At 43.6% G+C, this 18,772-nt stretch overlaps 2 pseudogenes; one reads left to right on the top strand and one right to left on the bottom strand.

The window, feature by feature from the left end:
- The first annotated feature begins 1,406 nt into the window (after window positions 1–1,406).
- On the top strand, window positions 1,407–2,158 carry LOC116863946 (annotated as a pseudogene).
- Window positions 2,159–7,651: 5,493 nt separating this feature from the next.
- Window positions 7,652–13,056, bottom strand: LOC116863933 (annotated as a pseudogene).
- Between the last annotated feature and the right edge of the window lie 5,716 nt (window positions 13,057–18,772).

The following is an 18,772-nucleotide window of genomic DNA, read 5'->3' as shown; positions in this document are numbered from 1 at the left end:
TATGGAAGTGAAATGTACTACTCCCTGAACTGGTTTTTAAGACTTTAGGTATGTTTTTTTCTGAGCCTTCTGCTTCCCCACTGTGTTGAATGATCATGTGGAATAGAACTCCTTTGCCAGTTCTGTAATATTAAAAAAACATGTTTTTTCCCTTAAAGTCACTGTGTTTTGGGGTCAGTCTGTTACAGCCATCACTCTAATATCACTTCTAGGTGGGTATAGATGGATATATGATGCTGTTGAGAGGTAACATATGTGAGATTATTTAGAAATTTTTTTAAAGTGAGGCAAAAATCACATAAGGTTTGAATTCATAACCTTTTCCAAGAAGTCAGCAGGAAGCTTTTCTGGCTCTCATTACCTGTTGGGAACACTTAGTATTTGTGGTGGCAGGAGTTGAAATCCATGTCATTTTTGCTAGACCTGGCTTAGGAGACTGATTTGAAACTCGTTTCTTTTTCAGGTCATCCCTAATTCATCTAAAAGGGCTTCTGTCTCCTTACGCTATGATTTGTTTAGCTGGACATTCCTCAACCTGAGAATCTGTAACACTGATGACTTGTCCTAGGGTGGCAACTGTAATTTAGCCCATCACTGTGATTTTATGGAGAAAAAGAAATAAGTTCTAGAAAGAAATAGATTTGTTTTTCTTTAGTTGCAAATCTGGGCCCACTCCCTGGCCCTTTTATTGCAGAAGGGTGTTCATTTCTTAGTTTCCTCATCAGCCTTCTGTTCTTCCTAATTATTTAACGATTCATCCTGGACCCTCTCCATTAGCATCCTCTCGCCATGTAAAATCTTCCCTACCCTTAGGATTTCTTTTTCTGGGGTGAAACCATCTAGGTCCAACTGCAAGAGGCAGGATTAATTTGTTTTTCAGAGAACAAGGTTAGTGAGTCCCACTGATGTTTTGAGTGCTACACAGATGCTGTATTCTTGGGTCTTCAGGGGTTCTGAGATGGGTTTGCAAATCAGGGTAATTCAGCCCAGTGATAAGAATCTGTGCCATTGGAGTCTAAGAATGCACATGGAAAACCTACCAGAAGCCACTGCACTTATCAACAGATTTCATATGATTGTTCAGTAAAAGCTCTGCAGGTCTGCACAGGTCACCTCTCTTGGGATTCTGGGACTGAACCTCGGAGCCAGCCATGGTCCCCCTGCAATCTGGGGGTTACAGTTGCAGAAGCCCAGGAGGTGGGAGGTGGAAGGTGAGAGGTGGTGGGGTGGGGCGGGGGAGGGGCCCAGGAAGGAGGAGCAGCGCGGGCTCCTGCTCTTGCCTAACCCACAAAATCTCTCATGAAGAAGTTTATAGTCAGAACTTGACACTGCATTTTTAGTCAGGAAAGAAGCAGGAAGAGAAGAGTATCATCTTCTAGGAATCCAGCCCTGGAGAAACAAGGAAAATTCTTCCAGGGATGGTCTCCCTTTCAGAGTGAGGAAAGAGGAAACCTTTCTGTCCAGCTGATGAAGTGTGGCTTGATGTGGCTAGCACAATCCTCAGAGAAGATGGAATTGGTGAGCTAGCCAAATTCTGTGGAATGACAACGGTGAGCTGTGGGTGGGGCAGTGCCTTTCATGGGGGCCCTCACAGAACTCTTAGCTCTCATCTGGCGCTCCCGGCAGCAGGTGTGAAGGCTCATAGTATATAGACCCCTCCACACCCCAACACCTGACTCAGGGCATAAGGGAGCTAGTAGGTCGCCTGCAAGAGCTAAATGTTCAGGTTTTCCTCTTATCTGGTGGCTTTACAAGGATCGTAGAGCATCAATCGTAGTTGCTTCAAAGTTCAGTATCCCATAGACCAACATATTTGCCAGTAGGCTGAACTTCTACTTTGATGGTGAATAAGCAGGTTTTGATGAGGCAGCCAACAGCCAAATCTGGTGGGAAAGGAAAAGTTCTTAAACTTGTAAAGGAAAAATTTCATTCGAAGGAAATAGTTATGATTGGAGATGGAGCCACAGACCTGGAAGCCTTTCTTACTGCTGATGTTTCCATTACATTTAGAGGAAATGTGATCAGACAACAAGTAAGAGATAAAACAGAATAGTACATCACTGATTTTGTGGAGCTTTTGGGAGACTTGAAAAATAATGTCAGTTTTCATACAGTTCTTAACAATTTTAGGTTAATTTTTAAAAGCTATACAGTTTGAGGGATGTCTGGCTGGCTAGTTGGTAGAGCATGTGACTCTTGATCTTAGGGTCATGAGTTCAAGCCCCATGTTGGTTGTGGAGCCTACTTAAAATTAAAAAAAAAGGGGCACCTGGGTGGCTCAGTGGATTGAGCCGCTGCCTTCGGCTCGGGTCGGGGTGTCGGGGTCCTGGGATCGAGTCCCACATCGGGCTCTCTGCTCAGCGGGGAGCCTGCTTCCCCCCCACCCCCACCCCTGCCTGACTCTCTGCCTGCTGGTGATCTCTCTCTCTCTGTCAAATAAATAAAATCTTAATAAATAAATAAATAAATAAATAAAGCTATACAGTTTGATACTGTTTGTTTACAAGTGCCTATTATAACTTAATATGTAGATTTGATACTGTTTTTCTGTACTTCCAAGTAAACTATGGAAAATTGCTTTTTTTAACTGCAGTCCCAATATTGTTATGACAATTATCTGGAGAGTTTTATAATCTGAATTCTTTGTTTATTCTCCTAGGTGTATTTTATTTGAAGCCTTTTAAAAGTAGATAGTAAATTAAACACCTTCACTCTTGGGAATATAGGTTAAACAGCTTTTAGTGAACATTGGTTTTCCCTTTGGTAGGTAAATAAAAGTGTATCCATGAGGCAGAAAAAAAAAAAAAAGAACCTATGCAATTCTAAATTATGCCCCCACTTCCTTCCTTCCTTTCTTTTTTATCTTTCCTCTTTTTTCAATGGAGGGAAGGGAAGAGAGGCTAGATCCAGCATTTGAAAGCAGATTTGGAACGCTGTGGTAGAACTTGTTTCATCTCCTTGATGGTACCATTTGTGTAGATTTTTTTTTCTTTTTTTTTTCTGTTTCAGTTTGTGAGGAATTATGCCAATCATTCCACCTCCCATCTATGGACACGTTCGAAAGTTCAGTTGGAAATGTATTGTTTGTAAGTTGAATTGCATCTTTCTGTAGAAAAATGAAAATATTGTAACTCCAAGATCAGTTTAGTTATGATTCTATGATGGGGCTGAAATGTCGTTCACAAGCAGTAACATAAAGTAGAAAACAATACCATCACCATACTAGTGAGTTTGATAAGGAGGAGAAATAACAGGGAATGAACAAGATTTTATTGTGTGTTTATCTTGAATGCTGATGAAAAGGACATGGTTATAGGAGTGGTTTGTGTGGTGTACCCAGCGGGGGCTAGTGAAAGCATAATGAACATAGGGAATTGATGGGGTAATGACAGGAGATGAGTAGACACTCAAGGTTAGTGTGAAACCCATCTATGTGAGTGTCTGTGCCTGTCGATCTCACACAGGTTCACAACGTGAGTTGAAATGTTGGTCTCACTTTATACAGTCTGTGTCTGGGTCTTAATGGGTCTCCCATTTCCAAATCTGTTGGAAGATTGGTGAAAGGAGATTGGGATTCCCGGATCATAGCCTCCATTGTGTTGCTTACTACTCGGGGTCTGTCTTTGGTCTGATATTAATCCCCTATATATATCTCCCTCCAACCCGTTGGGTCTTCTGAGTCCCTCGTTTGTACCAAAATTATGTGAATGGTTTACTAAAAACCCAGGTTGCTGGGCTCTACCCTCAGGATTTCTGATTAAGTACTCTTGGGATGGAACCCAAGAATTTGTATTTCAAACAAGTCCCCAGGTGATACTGACTCTCTGTTCCTGGGGCCACACTTTACCCTAGGTCAATCCAGATCTTCCTCTGGATTGTGAGCAGCATTGTTTCTGGCTCCAAGCTTCAGCCCTCTCCACCCAGTCACAATCAGACATCTCTAAGGCTCTGCTCAGGACCTTCCAAGCTTCCTATCTAGTGCTCTGGATGTTGAAGACCGTTTCTTTCCTAAGTCCTGAGGATAACGTTCCAGATCGAAGACTATGGAGCCCTGGTTTGACAGCTGCCCACCGTAGAGACCTCTGGGGTCCTGGGACTTGGAAGTCTCTTCCCTTCACCCCAGTTCCTGCTATTCTTTTTAGCTGCCTGCAATGTATTCACCCCCCACCCCTGCAAATCCACTCGCTGAAGCTCAGCTTTTTACCCACTCCTCTGAGTAGCCCTAGGTCCTAATTCATCCTCTTCAAGGTGGGTGTCTGATGCTGAAAGCCAATTTGTGCCACATCCAATAGCTTTTAGCAGATATCTGTTCCCTGCCTCAAAGCTGCAGGTGATTGAAGCTGTGAAGTGGCTTCCAGGGAACCAATCCCCCAGCTTTGGCTCCCCAGTCTGTAAGTTTGGATTCTTCCCGTGTACTATCTCATCACTCAGATGGTGACCATTCTCCTAGGGAAGCATATATTTTGCTATTAGTTGTTACAAAATTCTGCTTAAATAAATCATGGGACCAGGACTACATTGCCAATAAAATTTAGTTCGATGATATACAGGAAATTGTGATGATTTTTCAGATTTTTTTTTTTTTTTTCAGTTTCAAGCCCACAGAAGCCTTGGAGTAAAGCCAAAGTCTCTATAGTATTTCTTTTGTTTTGTCCCTACCAACCTATCTTACAACAGCCTTCCTCTTGACTGGCTTCTGTGAATCGCAGGGGCTGGCTCACATGCAGTCAGAGAGCATCTTCTCAGGTGCCCAGGAACCACCTCCGCCCCCCTCCGCCCCCCCCGCAACCTTCCTTTTGTTGATGCCTGCCAGAAGTGCCTTCAACTTCCATGCCCAGCAAATGTGGCTCTGCTCTCTCGGTCATCTGCCAGATGCACTATTGCTGGCCAGTCTGCTATGGCAAAGATGCTAATGTCTCTGCCACATGTAGTGACACCTGTTGGCAAAGTTGTGAGTGTTCTGCCCTCTTGATGCAGACCCTGACAGTGGCCCTGACTTGATAAAGGCTTCATGGCACCAACTGGTTCTCTGTGAATGGGGGAAGGATCCTTTTATCTCTTGTCTTATGTGTTTTTCCTGGGTTCCAAAGTAGTGCTTCTGGTGTTGTCGGTGACTGGAAAGAATTTCGTGAAGGAGCTTTCGGCAGAGATGGCCAGCGGTCTACCAGAGTTTCATTATGTAGAATTAGTTCCAAGAACTTGCTACCCGAGCATTTATAACATTTCTGAGCCCCCGCACCCCTCCTGTGCATTCAGTAGAATTACGGAACTAGTTCACCACAATTTCACAATCACAGTTTTGCAGAGCTGATGTGTATCATTTTCAGGCCAAGGAGTTTAAGAAGTAGGTGCATTTTCTTTTTCCTTTCTTAGCTCTAAGACCTCAGGGAATGTCAGAATATAGGATGGAAGGAACCAGGACACCTTGGACTCTTCTATAAGTAAAAAAATACATTTTCTTTACATTTAAAAATGATTAAAATGATAAATTATTAAGAACAGTTTGCCACAATTTAAAAAATACATTTCTGTTATTCTAAGCTACTAGATATTTGAGGTTTATGTGTATAGTAGCTAATGTTACCCTAATTAATTCTCATCTCCCTAAATTTGTTCTCCTTTAGGGCTCCACTTCTCAGAACCTTGTTTCAGGTCACACACAGAGTATAGTAGAAGCAACACTCAGAATTCCTTTCTTCTTTTCACACTGGCCCTTTGTCCTTGGCAAGTCTTTCTGTGCCTGGACTTCCTTAATACTCCTTTAAAGACCTTTTTGGAAACAGACTGTTGTTATTACAGAGTAATAGTTAAGCTCACAGACCCCAAAGAGAGGTTTTTTTGGGTTTGAACTTCACCTTTGCCCCTTACTAGCTGTGTGACCTTGGGCAAGTTATTTAACCTCTGTGTGTGTCAGTTGTTTTAAGTGCAAAAACATCGGGTGATATTATTACTTACCTCTAGAGGTTCTTGTGAGAATTCCTCAAGTCAAAAGATGTAGAGTACATGTACCTGGCTGAAATACGCATTGCTGTTACACTATTGATAATATTCACATCTCCTCTAGTCACATGTGTGAATCTTGGATAAACAATTGAAATTTGAGCTGAGCCTCTTCCTACAAAATAGTAAAATGCCATATTAATAACAGATGTGATTTCCACTCTGAGAGAAAGGGCATATCCCTATATTTTGGAGTGCTGAACTCCAAAAGTACTTGAGTTATGTATCAAGCAATGTGGGAGGCCATTTCACATATTTTGCTCTTAGTGGTTACAAAATTCTGCATAGTTAAATCATGAGACCAGGAATAAATTCATGGTAGTTGGGTGATATATAGGGAATTGTGATATAATATTAGTCATTATTATAAATATAATACTGTATTGTATGTTTACCTGCAAAGTATAAGAATTATTTTTTAGAATGTTATTTTTTGTCCTTTTGAATTTGTATTAATAAGAAAAAACATATGTATAAAACCAAGTCAATTAAGTTATTTATCTTCTGAAACACAAGAAGAGAATGACTTTAAAAAAGTGAGATTTTATAGTCTTCCTCAGTATTTCTTGATACCGTCTAAGCAAGCTTGATCATAAACCCTTTAAAAAATATGTAGATTCTGTTAAAATGAAAAAAATAAACGTGTTTTTTTTTTAAAGTTATGGGTCGATAGAATTTTATATTTAAAAAGAACTTTGGGAGCACCTGGGTGCCTCTGCCTTCAGCTCAGGTCATGATCTCAGGGTCCTGGGATTGAGCTCCACATCAGGCTCTCTGCTCAGCAGGGAGCCTGATTCCTCCTTCTCTCTCTGCCTCCCTCTCTGCCTGCTGTGCTCTCTGTCTGTCAAATAAATAAATAAAAATCTTTAAAAAATAAAAAAGAATTTTGTGTTAGATATCATTCAACTCATATGGATCATTATTTTCCCAAGTGAGTGGGCAAGTATTTGAAACTATTTTAATGAAAATTTAAAAGTCATTGGTTTGTTTTCTGTGACATTGTACACTCATCAAATGTATGTAAATACACAGAATTCTAAGAAAAACATATACCTGTTGTGCCCGAGTTTTCGCATCCAAGAGACCACCAAGGAGCCAACACCGATGCAATCACACAAGGGTTTATTTGGCAAGCTTAAGCTTGGGCCCAAGTGTACCCGACCCAGCAGAGTAGGGACTTGGACCCTGAACGGGATTACAGTCAGAGTTTTTAAAGGCAGAGTGGGGGCAGACTCCGCAGTAGATAATTGGGCCACGACTGCTGGCTCAGCAGTAGGTGAGGACAAAGGGGATGTTCAGAAGGGCTATCAGGGTAAAAAGACTGTCAGGATATTGGAGGCCTGGTTATTATCAAGTCAAGGCCGTTTCTCCCTCTGATTGGGCACTAACATGAGGACAATTGGGAGTTTCCTAGTGGAATGTCACATTTCTCCTATCAAGTGTTCTTGTTGGTGAGATTTAGGTTTAATTTTGTTTCCATTTTCTTCCGCCTCAGCCTCCTTCAGTTTTATGGAGGGGAGGGCGATGTTAGGGCTAGACTTGAGGTGGGTACAGCCTTGTTTTTCTGGGCCTCCACATTTCCCCCTCTCAGAGGAACATAAGGAAGTACCCAATCATGGGTCCAAGCTGGCCTCAGTAACAAAATCCAGTGGTTGGTATTGCTGTCTGAGTACCATGAGTTGAACTGCACTGACTCTGTCTTTGACAAAAGTAACTAATCTGTTGATAATGCAGGGCCCAAAGGTAAAGAGGAGAAGGGGGATAATGAGGGTTACTTTTCACTCCGTGCACTGGTGTAAGAAGAGGGCATAGTATAAGTAACATTAGTGGGGTATGTGAGAGCAGCGTAGTGTCAGCTTTAGGGGATTGTCCTTGTTCAGCTGGCTCTTCCATTCTGGAACAAAATCCTTGAGAACGGCATGTGGGTCAGCTGGCCGGACATGGGTGTAGTGGACCCAGGGAGTAATCCTGTCGACCTTGAGAGTGGTGGGAGTAGTCAGGATCATGATGTAAGGTCCCTTCCAGCGTGGTTGGAGTGTCTGGTGTTGGTGTCTCTGGACGTACACCCAGTCACCCGGCTGATATCGATGGGGGTCCGGGGGTGGCCCGGTCTTGTAGAGGGCCCTCAGCTTAGGCCATACCTGTTCATGGGTCCATTGTAACTTTTGGAGAGAGAGAGGAGTTGGTGATCCTCAAACTCAGCAAGTACCTCAGGTTTTAAATTGGGAATAATAGGTGGAGGAATACCGAACATGATCTCGTAGAGGATAAGTCCCATCTTATATGGGGAGTTTCATACCCTATAGAGGGCAAAGGGGAGGAGAGTCACCCAATCCCCGCCAGTCTCTAGGGCTAATTTAGTTAAGGTGTCCTTTAATGTTCTGTTCATTCTTTCTACCTGTCCTGAGCTTTGGGGCCTATATGCACAATGTAATTTCCAGTCTGCCCCAAGCACCAGTGCCACTCCCTGTGTTACCTTAGAGACGAATCCTGGTCCATTATCTGATCCAATTTTAACAGGAAAACTATACCTTGGTAAGATGTCTTTTAGCAGTTTCTTGGTCACAGTCTGTGCTGTTTCATGTTTAGTGGGAAATGACTCTGTCCATCCTGAAAAAGTATCTACAAACACTAGCAAATACTTATATCCGTATTTTCCACGTTTTACCTTGTGAAGTCTACTTCCCAGTAGGCTCCTGGGCGGTCCCCCTGGAGCCGGGTGCCCGAGTTAGATCCCTGGGCGGTGGTGGCATTAGTTAATTGACATGCGTGGCAGCTTGCCACAATCTGTTCGATCTTTGATCAGGAACCTCTGATGGTGGTCTTTGCATGTCGCACCAAGTCTTCCAATTTTTTTGTTCCCAGGTGGGTACTTTTATGCTTTTTTGGATAGGACTTGCCATCCCAGTTCCTCTGGTAGGATTATGCTGCAATCTGCAGCTCTCCACCATCCTTGTAAACATTGTGTCATGGGCAGACGTCTAATCCATTGTAAGTCTGCGTCAGTGTAGTTGGGGCTGTCTGGCAAGCTCGGTGCTCCCGGATCAGGCAGTGTGGTCACTAAGACATGGTCCACTGAGAAGGCTGCCTCTTTTGCCTTTAAGTCGGCCAGACGGTTTCCCCTAGCCACTGGCATGTCTGCTTTTTGGTGTCCCGGACAATGGATGATGGCCAGTGCCTTAGGCAGCCAGAGGGCTCTTAGGAGCTCAAGGATTTCTACCTTGTTTTTAATAGTCTTTCCTTCTGCTGTTAAGAGCCCTCTTTGTCTATAAATGGCTCCGTGGATGTGGGCTGTGGCAAAGGCATATCTGCTATCAGTACAGATGTTTATTTGCTTGCCTACTCCCATTGTTAGTGCCTCTCTCAGCGCAATCAGTTCTGCATGTTGGGCAGATGTCCCGGCCGCACAGTTCTGCCCAAACAGTCTCTGTCTCTGTGGTTACCACCACCCCCGCATACCTGATTCCTTCTTGGACAAAGCTGCTGCCATCTGTATACCAAGTGTCATCCGTGTTCGGCAGTGGTTGGTCCTGAAGATCGGCTCTGACTCTGTGTACCTGAGCTAGGATTTCTTGACAGTCATGTGGGGGGTTTCCCAGTCAGGGTTAGGGAGCAGTGTCGCTGGGTTTAGGGCTGTTGGTGTCTGGAACAAAATTCTGGTAGGGTTTAAAAGCAAGCCCTGGTAATGGGTCAAGTGATCCATCGGTCCAGGGGTTGTTTGAGCACCCCTTCGATGGCATGTGGGTAAGTGACATATAGTTCCTGCCCCATAGCCAGCTTATCTGCATCCTTGACCATGGTGGCCACTGCAGCAATAATTTTTAAGCATGGGGGCCATCCGGCGGCTACAGCATTTAATTTCTTTGCGAGGTAGGCCATCGGTCTTTTCCAGGGGCCCATATACTGATATAGGACTCCCTTCGCCACCCCTTCCTTTTCATCCACGTAAAGGTGGAAGGGCTTAGTCAGATCTGGCAGCCCAAGTGCCGGGGCTGAGAACAAGGCTTGTTTAAGATCATTGAAGGCTTTGTTCATGGCCTCAGTCCACACAAAGTCCTGTTTTTGTTTCATGCCCTTGTAAAGGGGCTTAGCCATTTCAATGAAACCAGGGATCCACAATCGGCAGAACCCCACTGACCCTAGGAATTCACGTACCTGGCGGACATTTTGAGGCTATGGGATTCTCATAACGGTCTCTTTCCACGCATCTGTTAACCATCTTTGTCCATCTTTTAATTTGTACCCCAGGTAACTCACCTCCATTCTGCAGATCTGGGCCTTTTTAGCTGAAGCCTGGTATCCCAGAGTTGCTATCGCTTGGAGCAGATCCTTGGTGCCTTGCAGGCATGTTTCCTGGTCTTCTGCTGCCAACAGGATATCATCTACATATTATAATAGAGTCAGATTAGGGTGTTTGGCACGGAACTCACCTAAGTCTTTGTGCAGTGCCTCGTTGAAGATGGTGGGCGAATTCTTGAATCCTTGCGGCAGTCGAGTCCAGGTGAGTTGGCCATTGATGCCCTTCTCCGGGTCTGTCCGTTCAAAAGTGAAGAGATCTTGGCTCTTTGGGGCCAAAGGCAAGCGGAAAAAGGCATCTTTTAGGTCTAGCACTGTATACCAAGGTTTGTCTAGGGGCAAGGTGGAGAGGAGAGTGTAGGGGTTTGGGACCGTAGGGTGCATGTCCATCACTCGTCAGTTAACTTCTCTCAAGTCCTGGACCGGTCTATAATCATTAGAGTGTGGCTTTTGCACCGGCAGCAGGGGAGTGTTCCATGCCATTTGATAAGGCCGCAGTATCCCTGAGTCTACCAGTCACTGGATGTGTGGGGTGATTCCCTTCCAAGCTGTGAGAGGCATGGGGTATTGGCGGACCCTGACTGGATCTGCTCCTGGCTTTAGTTCAATGTATATGACTGGCCGATGTTGGGCCAGTCCCATTCCCCCAGTTTCTGCCTATGCTTGGGGAAACTCCTGCAACCAGTGGTCAGTGTCGGTCATTGGTGCTGGGGGCATTTGGTGAAGACGATATTCGTCCTCAAGGTTCAAGACAAGCACCTAGATCGGGTACCTCTCTTTATCCTGCACCTTTGCCCCTTTAGGGTGGAAACTAATTTGGGCTCCTATCTTGGTGAGTAGGTCTCAGCCTAACAAGGGGTATGGGCACTCAGGAATGACAATGAAAAAGTGGGATACCCGGCCCACTCCGAGATCCACTGTTCTTCAGGTAGTCCATGAATATTGTTTAGTGCCCATGGCCCCCTGTACCCATGAGGTCTTATTTGTTAACTTCCCTTGAGGTTGTAGCAAAACAGAGTGTTGTGCCCCGGTATCTACTAGGAATTTAATTGGTTGCTCCTCCACTTTAAGGGTTACCCTGGGCTCGGGGAGGGGTGCCGAACCCCAACCCCCCTAATCATCTAAATCTTCAACCTCCAAGATAGTAGTGGATGCCTTTGGTTTTCTGTTGGAGCACTCCTTTACCCAGTGGCCTTTTTCCTTGCAATAAGCACACTGGTTCATATTCAGTTTGGGGCATCCTCGGTGGGGGCCATCCTCCTTACCTGCTCTTGAAGCCAACTTCTTGAGACGTCTTTGTTTTTCGTGTGGGTCATCCATGGTTGCGGCCAGTAGGATCTTAACCAGGTTCTGGGTCTGATGGTCTCTTATCTTAGCCTGTTGTTCCTCCTGAGTCTCTCTGTTATTGTAGACTCTTTCTGCTACCACTATCAGATCCTGTAGGCTTTTTTTCTCCCACTCTTTCTACCCTCTGCAGTTTTCTTTTAATGTCTGGAGTGGCTTGATTAACAAAGGCCATAATAATGGCAGCTTGGGTTTCTGGGGCCTCTGGATTCATAGGGGTGTATTGTCTGAACGCCTCTATGATCCTTTCTAGAAATGCCGCTGGACTCTCATCTTTACCCTGTCTTATATCATATACCTTGGCCAAACTGGTAGGCTTGCCTGCTGCAGCCTTGAGACCTGTCATTAGAGTCTGGCGGTAGACCCGGAGCTTCTCCTTACCTTCTGCCGAGTTGTAGTCCTAAGCGGGGTGAGACAAGGGGAAAGCTGCATTTATGAGGTCGGGGTTCTGGGTTGGCTGTCTGTCATTACCCAGGACAGACTTTTGGGCTTCCATCTGGATTCACTCTCTTTCCTCAGTAGTAAAGAGAATCTGCAGGAGCTGCTGACAGTCATCCCAGGTGGGCCGATGGGTGAAAAGAACAGTATCCAAAAGATCGATAAGATCTTTCGGGTTATTGGAGAACTTTGCGTTTTGGGTTTTCCAGTTGTATAAATCACTGGTAGAAAATGGCCAATATAACATTGGCTGTCCCCCTGTTTCATCGGGGGGGTCCCATGGCATGGAGGGGAAGGACAGTGGAATCAGCCAGTCCCAGGTTTGGGGCTGGGGCTGCCCGATGGGTCTGTCCACGTGTCCCTGCTGCTGGCCCATGCATGGGGGCCCCTCCATCTGGGGGGGGTGCACTCCCTCGGCAGCCCCTGATGCTTCCGCTGGAGGGGCAGACGGTGGGGAAAGGGGGACCTGGTAGGGTGGTGGAAAAATCAGGTCCTCCGTGGAGGTGTCCTGAAGGACAGGGTAAAGCGGAGTCTTTGGTTTGAACTCCATCTTTATGTCAGACTTAGGAGTTGGGTTCCACAGGGCTAGAGCCTTGGATGTGGGTCCTGCTTTGGGAGGAAGAAAAGGTTTAAGCCAGGGGGGAGGGTTTTCGATCATGTCTTGCCAGACCAGGATGTAAGGTATTTGGTCAGGGTAGCTGTGTGGTTTTTCTCTGAAGATGATGGCCTTAACCTGTAAGATAATAGGTAGTTGAAAAGTTCCCTCCCGGGGCCATCCAACATTAAGGGATGGCCATTCAGACATGCAGAAAGTCTGAAACTTTCCCTTTCCCACGTCAGTGCTTAGGTTATGAGCTCTTTCCCTGACGTCCGAGAAGTGGGCAGTCATCAGAGACAGAGGGGTCGTCTGCGTCTGTCCCATCACGTCCTCAGTCCACAACAAGACAAATACACTTACAACAATTAACAAGAACACACTCACAAACGATCTGGTGCAGCCGCGAAGAAAAAACCGAAAGGAAGTTAAGGGAGAATCCGACCGCAACGACATCTGGCTCTCTTCACAGATGAGGACCTCATCCTCCGGGCCCGACTGCAACAGCAGCCGAGCCTCCAGACAGGGGCAAAGGTACGTCTCCCAAGACCCCTCAGTCCACGGCCTGCCACACATCGCTTGAGCCAATGTCGACTCCAGATACTCAGATTAGAATTCCTACAGGTAAAAAAAAAATGCAGAGTGGAGCTCCCAAAGTATGCACGCAAATAGATAAAAACAACAACAACAACAACAACAACAAAGCGAGTGCACTCACCAGCTGCCGCAAGACCCTCCGGGTTGGGGTCCTGGGAGTCTCCCAGATCTCGGTGGAAGCTCCAAATGTTGTGCCCAAGTTTTCGTGTTCTAGAGTCCACCAAGGAGCCAACACCAATGCAATCGTACAAGGGTTTATTTGGCAAGCTTAAGCTTGGGCCCAAGTGTACCCGACACAGCAGAGTAGGGACTTGGACCCTGAACGGGATTACAGTCAGAGTTTTTAAAGGCAGAGTGGGGGCGGACTCGGCAGTAATTGGGCCACGACTGCTGGCTCAGCAGTAGGTGAGGACAAAGGGGATGTTCAGAAGGGCTATCAGGGTAAAAAGACTGTCAGGATATTGGAGGCCTGGTTATTATCAAGTCAAGGCTGTTTCTCCCTCTAATGAGGCACTAACATGATGACAATTGGGAGTTTCCTAGTGGAATGTCACATTTCTCCTATCAAGTGTTCTTGTTAGTGAGATTTAGGTTTAACTTTGTTTCCATTTTCTTCCGCCTCAGCCTCCTTCAGTTTTATGGAGGGGAAGATGATGTTAGGGCTAGACTTGAGGTGGGTACAGCCTTGTTTTTCTTGGCCTCCACTCCAAAACATGCTCTTCTGTAAAATCAAATTTAAATAAGATTGCAAAATACCATGATAACCCTATCTAGACTATGATTCAAATAACTGAAATTAAAATTGAAGATGTTGACAAAAACATACATAGTATGAAAGCATTAAGTTTATCATAGGAATAAATGAGGGGATGTAATCTATTTGCTGAATTTCTAAGAATCCTCACCTAGATTACCCACATTTCTTTAAAAAGAGCTGTAAAAGTGAACAGATACTAATTCACTCATGGTCAGTGAATATATAATATATAATATATATTAATATAATATGAATATATAATGTAAGTTATTTAAAATTATAAATAATCCTGTATTAATAAAATTATGGAAAATCTATATGGGAGGATTTTTATCTTTTTTATTTTTTTTAGGCAAAAGGGTTTGATGAAAACTTAATGGAAGTATTGCTACCCAACACTGTCATTTAGAAATTACTTTTCAAAGAAAGAAAATTCAATTGTATTGCTACATAAATATCTCTCCCTTCTAATAATAACATTCTAATCCTGGGTGACTGTGAAAACTGCAAATTTTCTCTTATACACTTTGCTGATGAAAAAGAATAAGATTAAAATAAAATAAGACTTATTTTTTTTCAGATTTTATTTATTTATTTGAGAGCCAGAGCAAGAAAAAGAGAGAGAAAATGCGCATGATGCAGAGAGGGGCAGAGACAGAGAATCTCAAGCAGACTCTGCACCAGGGGTGGGTGTTGGGGGCTTGATGTCACAACCCTGAGATCATGACCTGAGCTGAAACCAAGAGTTGTCACTTGACTGACGGAGCCACCCAGTCACCCCAAGATTCTTTTTTTAAATTAGAGGTTTTAATTTATTATTTTTGGCATGGATTTTTCCTCTTCCTTCCAGTTCCCAATTGTTGCCCATCAAATCCCAAATCTTACTCAGGCCTGTCTCAAATATTAGTCCCCGTAAGAAGCCTATTTTAGTTTGTTTTTGTTTTTCTGATTTGATATTACTTCTTATGATCTGTTCTCACCTCAAGCACTCCGTCTTCTTAACTCATATTGTATTGAGCTGCTTATAGGCTGCTAGGCCCTCTGGGGCAGGGATTGTACCTTCTTCCTTTTTGTGTCACCTGTGGGACCAAGCACAGAACTATGTGCAGTGGGCCCTAAATAAACGAATTAAAAATGCTAAGTACATGCAGTTTTCCCAGTCCCCTATACAATAATTTGGGTTTGCCATTGATCCAAACTTCTCTTCACTTACTAGGCCTGCAAATCCCTTCAGAACAAAGCCCAGCCTGCGGCATGACTCAGCAGTGCTGGGTCTGTGCGTTCCCTTCTCTGGTAGCTTCCGCAGAATGGAAGGAAGATTCTTTCAGTCACACCAGAGGGCAGTGTGACACACATCGGCGTGGCCATCCAGGCAGGTAAGAGAGGAAAAACAATGCAGTGATTCTGCAAAGAAAACATTTAGAACATAATTTACTACAAAAGGGATAAATGAACTTAATTTTCTGTACTTTAATCAGACATCCCAAGACTGCCATGATTTGTATCACTGCTGCTGAGAGTGATTTATTATTTGTGCTGTCAACAGGTAGAGAGAAATAGGTGTCTGGGCAGACAAGGGTCAATCTTTACATTTATATAAAGAAATAAGTGATCATATTGAAAGTTAATGTTATTTTGTAAATATGAGAACAGCTATAAAAGGCACAATTATTATTTATAATTCAAATGGTCAGAGCATCTTAACCTATCAACTAAGAGCTTAATCTGCTTCTCAGTATGTAGTACTTTTTGAGTTACAAAATGGAGCAAGTGAATGATTTGTGCAAATTTTTCTCCATGCCTACAAATATCATTATTGCCTCCAAGTTGGGATTCCAGCTGAAGTCCCACTGAACTTGAGTTATGATGAAATAAGGCACAGTTGCATAATTCTAGTTCCGTATTCTTCTATGAAGTGGCATACTGTGTAATACTTGCCAGGTGTCATCATTTCTACATTCCAGATGATGAGTATTAAGCTGTAAAATAGAGGAAGCAGTCACTAACAGAGAGAAATCTCTCCTTGAGGGCTTATTGTGGACATTTGTCATTGTGGGCATTTCTGATCACCCAGCACCCTTTGAACACTCTCCTAATGTTTGCAAACATCCTATTTTATGAGGCTGCCTTCCTCAGGTTGAAGCTGAAAGCTGGCTTTCCCAGATTCCCTTGCAGCAAGGGTACAGGTGTGTGGTCTGGGTTCCACCAATCAGATGAACTTGCCTGTGACTTTGATTGGGAGGGGAGCAATGGGAGGAAGGAAGCATGCAGAATGTGTTATTTGGCAAGGGCGGCAACAAAAGCGGTGGGCTCTTTAGGAGCATTACTGCCAGAGTTTCCGGCATCCACTCCTGTGCATCACGCAGCATGAGCTGGGCCCCATCTGTGCAAGTGATGGTGGAGGGGCTGACCAGTGACAGCAGCCGCGTTTGAGCTGTAGTGGTTCCTGCGGGGTATTGGACATTGTTCCTGGCTGCTCAGCGTCCAAGCCTGGTCACAAGCCCTCTTGGCTTCTGTGAATTACTCACTAGCTTTTAATTAATTCTTTTTCCTCTTAACCTAGCCTATGTAGATTTTGTTGTTCGCCACTTAATTGATAGAAACAAGGAATGAGAAGACATACATATATATATTTTTAGACTAAATTTTGGGATAACTTATAAAAATTATATCGTGTTGTGAATCTAGGGAAATTTTCTTATGAAAACAAGAAAGGAGGAATGAAAGAGTACAATATAATACTTGTAACCTGGACCTGATGAAAGATTCCATAAATGAGATAGAGCAACTACAACTCAGTAAATATAAAGTCATTTTAATATTTATATCTATAAGAAGCATGCTTTTTATAAATAAGGAGATATCATTTTAATGTTCAGAACTAAGGATTTGAATGTCATATCAGGAAACACTTAAATTTCATAACAAAGTATAATTTAGCAAAGTACCAAAAATTTACCAATCTTTTAGAAAAGCCAAATAGGAAACTGTTGTTTTTGTCTGATTAGTACCCCATTTACCTTCAGGTTATAGACTCCCTCTTTATTTTTGGGAGCCCTTGGGAGGATAAATACATTTTTAAGAAGGGTTGGCCAGCAGGATATAACATGATAAAAAGTTTTACATCTTATCCCCGAATTTATGAACCAGGAAGCAGACTCTCACCAGTTACTGAACTGACCAACACTTTAATCTTGGATGTCCAGCCTCCAGAACTGTGAGAAATAAATGTTTACTGTTTAAGTAACCCAGTCTATGGTGTTTTTGTTGTAGTATTCCCAACAAATTAAACATTCCTGGGCCCTCACCTCAACAAAACACTGGTCTGATTTTTTTTAATTGCTGTAGATGACTTTTAACTTATTCTGGAAATTAAAATAAGTGGAATCATAGAGTATGCACCTTTACCCTGGCGACTTTCACCCAAGGGAATGTTTGTGAAATTCATCCATGATATATTTTTTTAAAGATTATTTATTTATTTATTTGACACAGAGAGAGAGAGAGAGAGAGAGAGAGAGATCACAAGTAGGCAGAGAGGCAGACAGAGAGAGGGGGAAGCAGGCTCCTCGCTGAGCAGACAGCCCAATGTGGGGCTCGATCCCAGGACCCTGAGATCATGGCCTGAGCCGAAGGCAGAGGCTTAATCCACTGAGCCACCCAGGCGCTGCCATCGATATTTTTGTTTGTCGGTATAATTTGTTCCTTTTTTTATTGAGTGCCATTGCATTGTGTAAATGTACAATGTTTGTTCACCTGTGGGTGGACATTTGGGCTCTTTCCAGTTTGGGCTGTTATTATTGTTCATATATGTCTTTTTATGGACATGTGTTTTCATTTTCTTGGGTAAATACCTAAGACTATATTTGCTGCTGTGCATTAACTGTTTTTACATATTGTTGGCTTTGATTTGCTAATATTTTATTTAGGGCTTTCCTGTCTATATTCATAGGCCAAGGAAGTCACCATGACTATCATTCAAGGAGGGGAACATTTAGTCCTTTACTGGAAGGTTGAGGCAATACTAAGGCTTTAGCTCTTGATCTGTGTGAGAGCCATCATAGTAACAATCTGTTATCCTAAGCAATAGTCAGTGAAAAGAGAATATATATAAACTGGAGGGAATCATCCAGTGGAATAATCCGTCTATGGATGAAACCACAGAAAGAAAGGTTCAATAAATAAATGGCCATGGTAATGAGGAGTCATGCTGAAATTCAGAGGCTACAAGACTCCATCCTCATATAACTAAGTCAGCTTGCTCTACATTCCTTCCAATCTCTGCTTTTAGGGGGGTCAATATACATATGTTCTTAGGCAACCAAGCTGTAAATCAATGATCTTCTGATGGAAAGATAGTCAGAAACTCCCTGGAGGGAAACTGTACATTTTTGGAAGGCTACTGATATAATTTAAAATGTCAGAAAATGCTACGTCATCATGAGGCACTCCGTTTTCAGTTGTGGCGTGACCATTGCACCACTGTATCCAGAGGTGGGTTGAGAGAAAGTGCAGCTGCTCTGAATCCATGGAGTTACCGCTATCAACACTGGATGAAATGTCCTCTTTTCTTTCTTCTTCTTTTTTTTTTTTAAGATTTTATTTATTTATTTGAAAGAGAGAAAATGAGCAGGGGTCAGAGGGAGAGGGAGATGCAGACTCTGCTGGGCAGGTTGCCCGATGCAGGACTTGATCCTAGGACCCTGGGATCGTGACGTGAGCTGAAGGCAGATGCTTAACTGACT

The sequence above is a fragment of the Lontra canadensis genome, unplaced genomic scaffold (assembly GCF_010015895.1).
Source record: "Lontra canadensis isolate GAN:19392208 unplaced genomic scaffold, GSC_riverotter_1.0 scaffold4, whole genome shotgun sequence".
Lineage (NCBI taxonomy): Eukaryota > Metazoa > Chordata > Mammalia > Carnivora > Mustelidae > Lontra > Lontra canadensis.
This window is presented reverse-complemented; position numbering and strand designations above follow the sequence as displayed.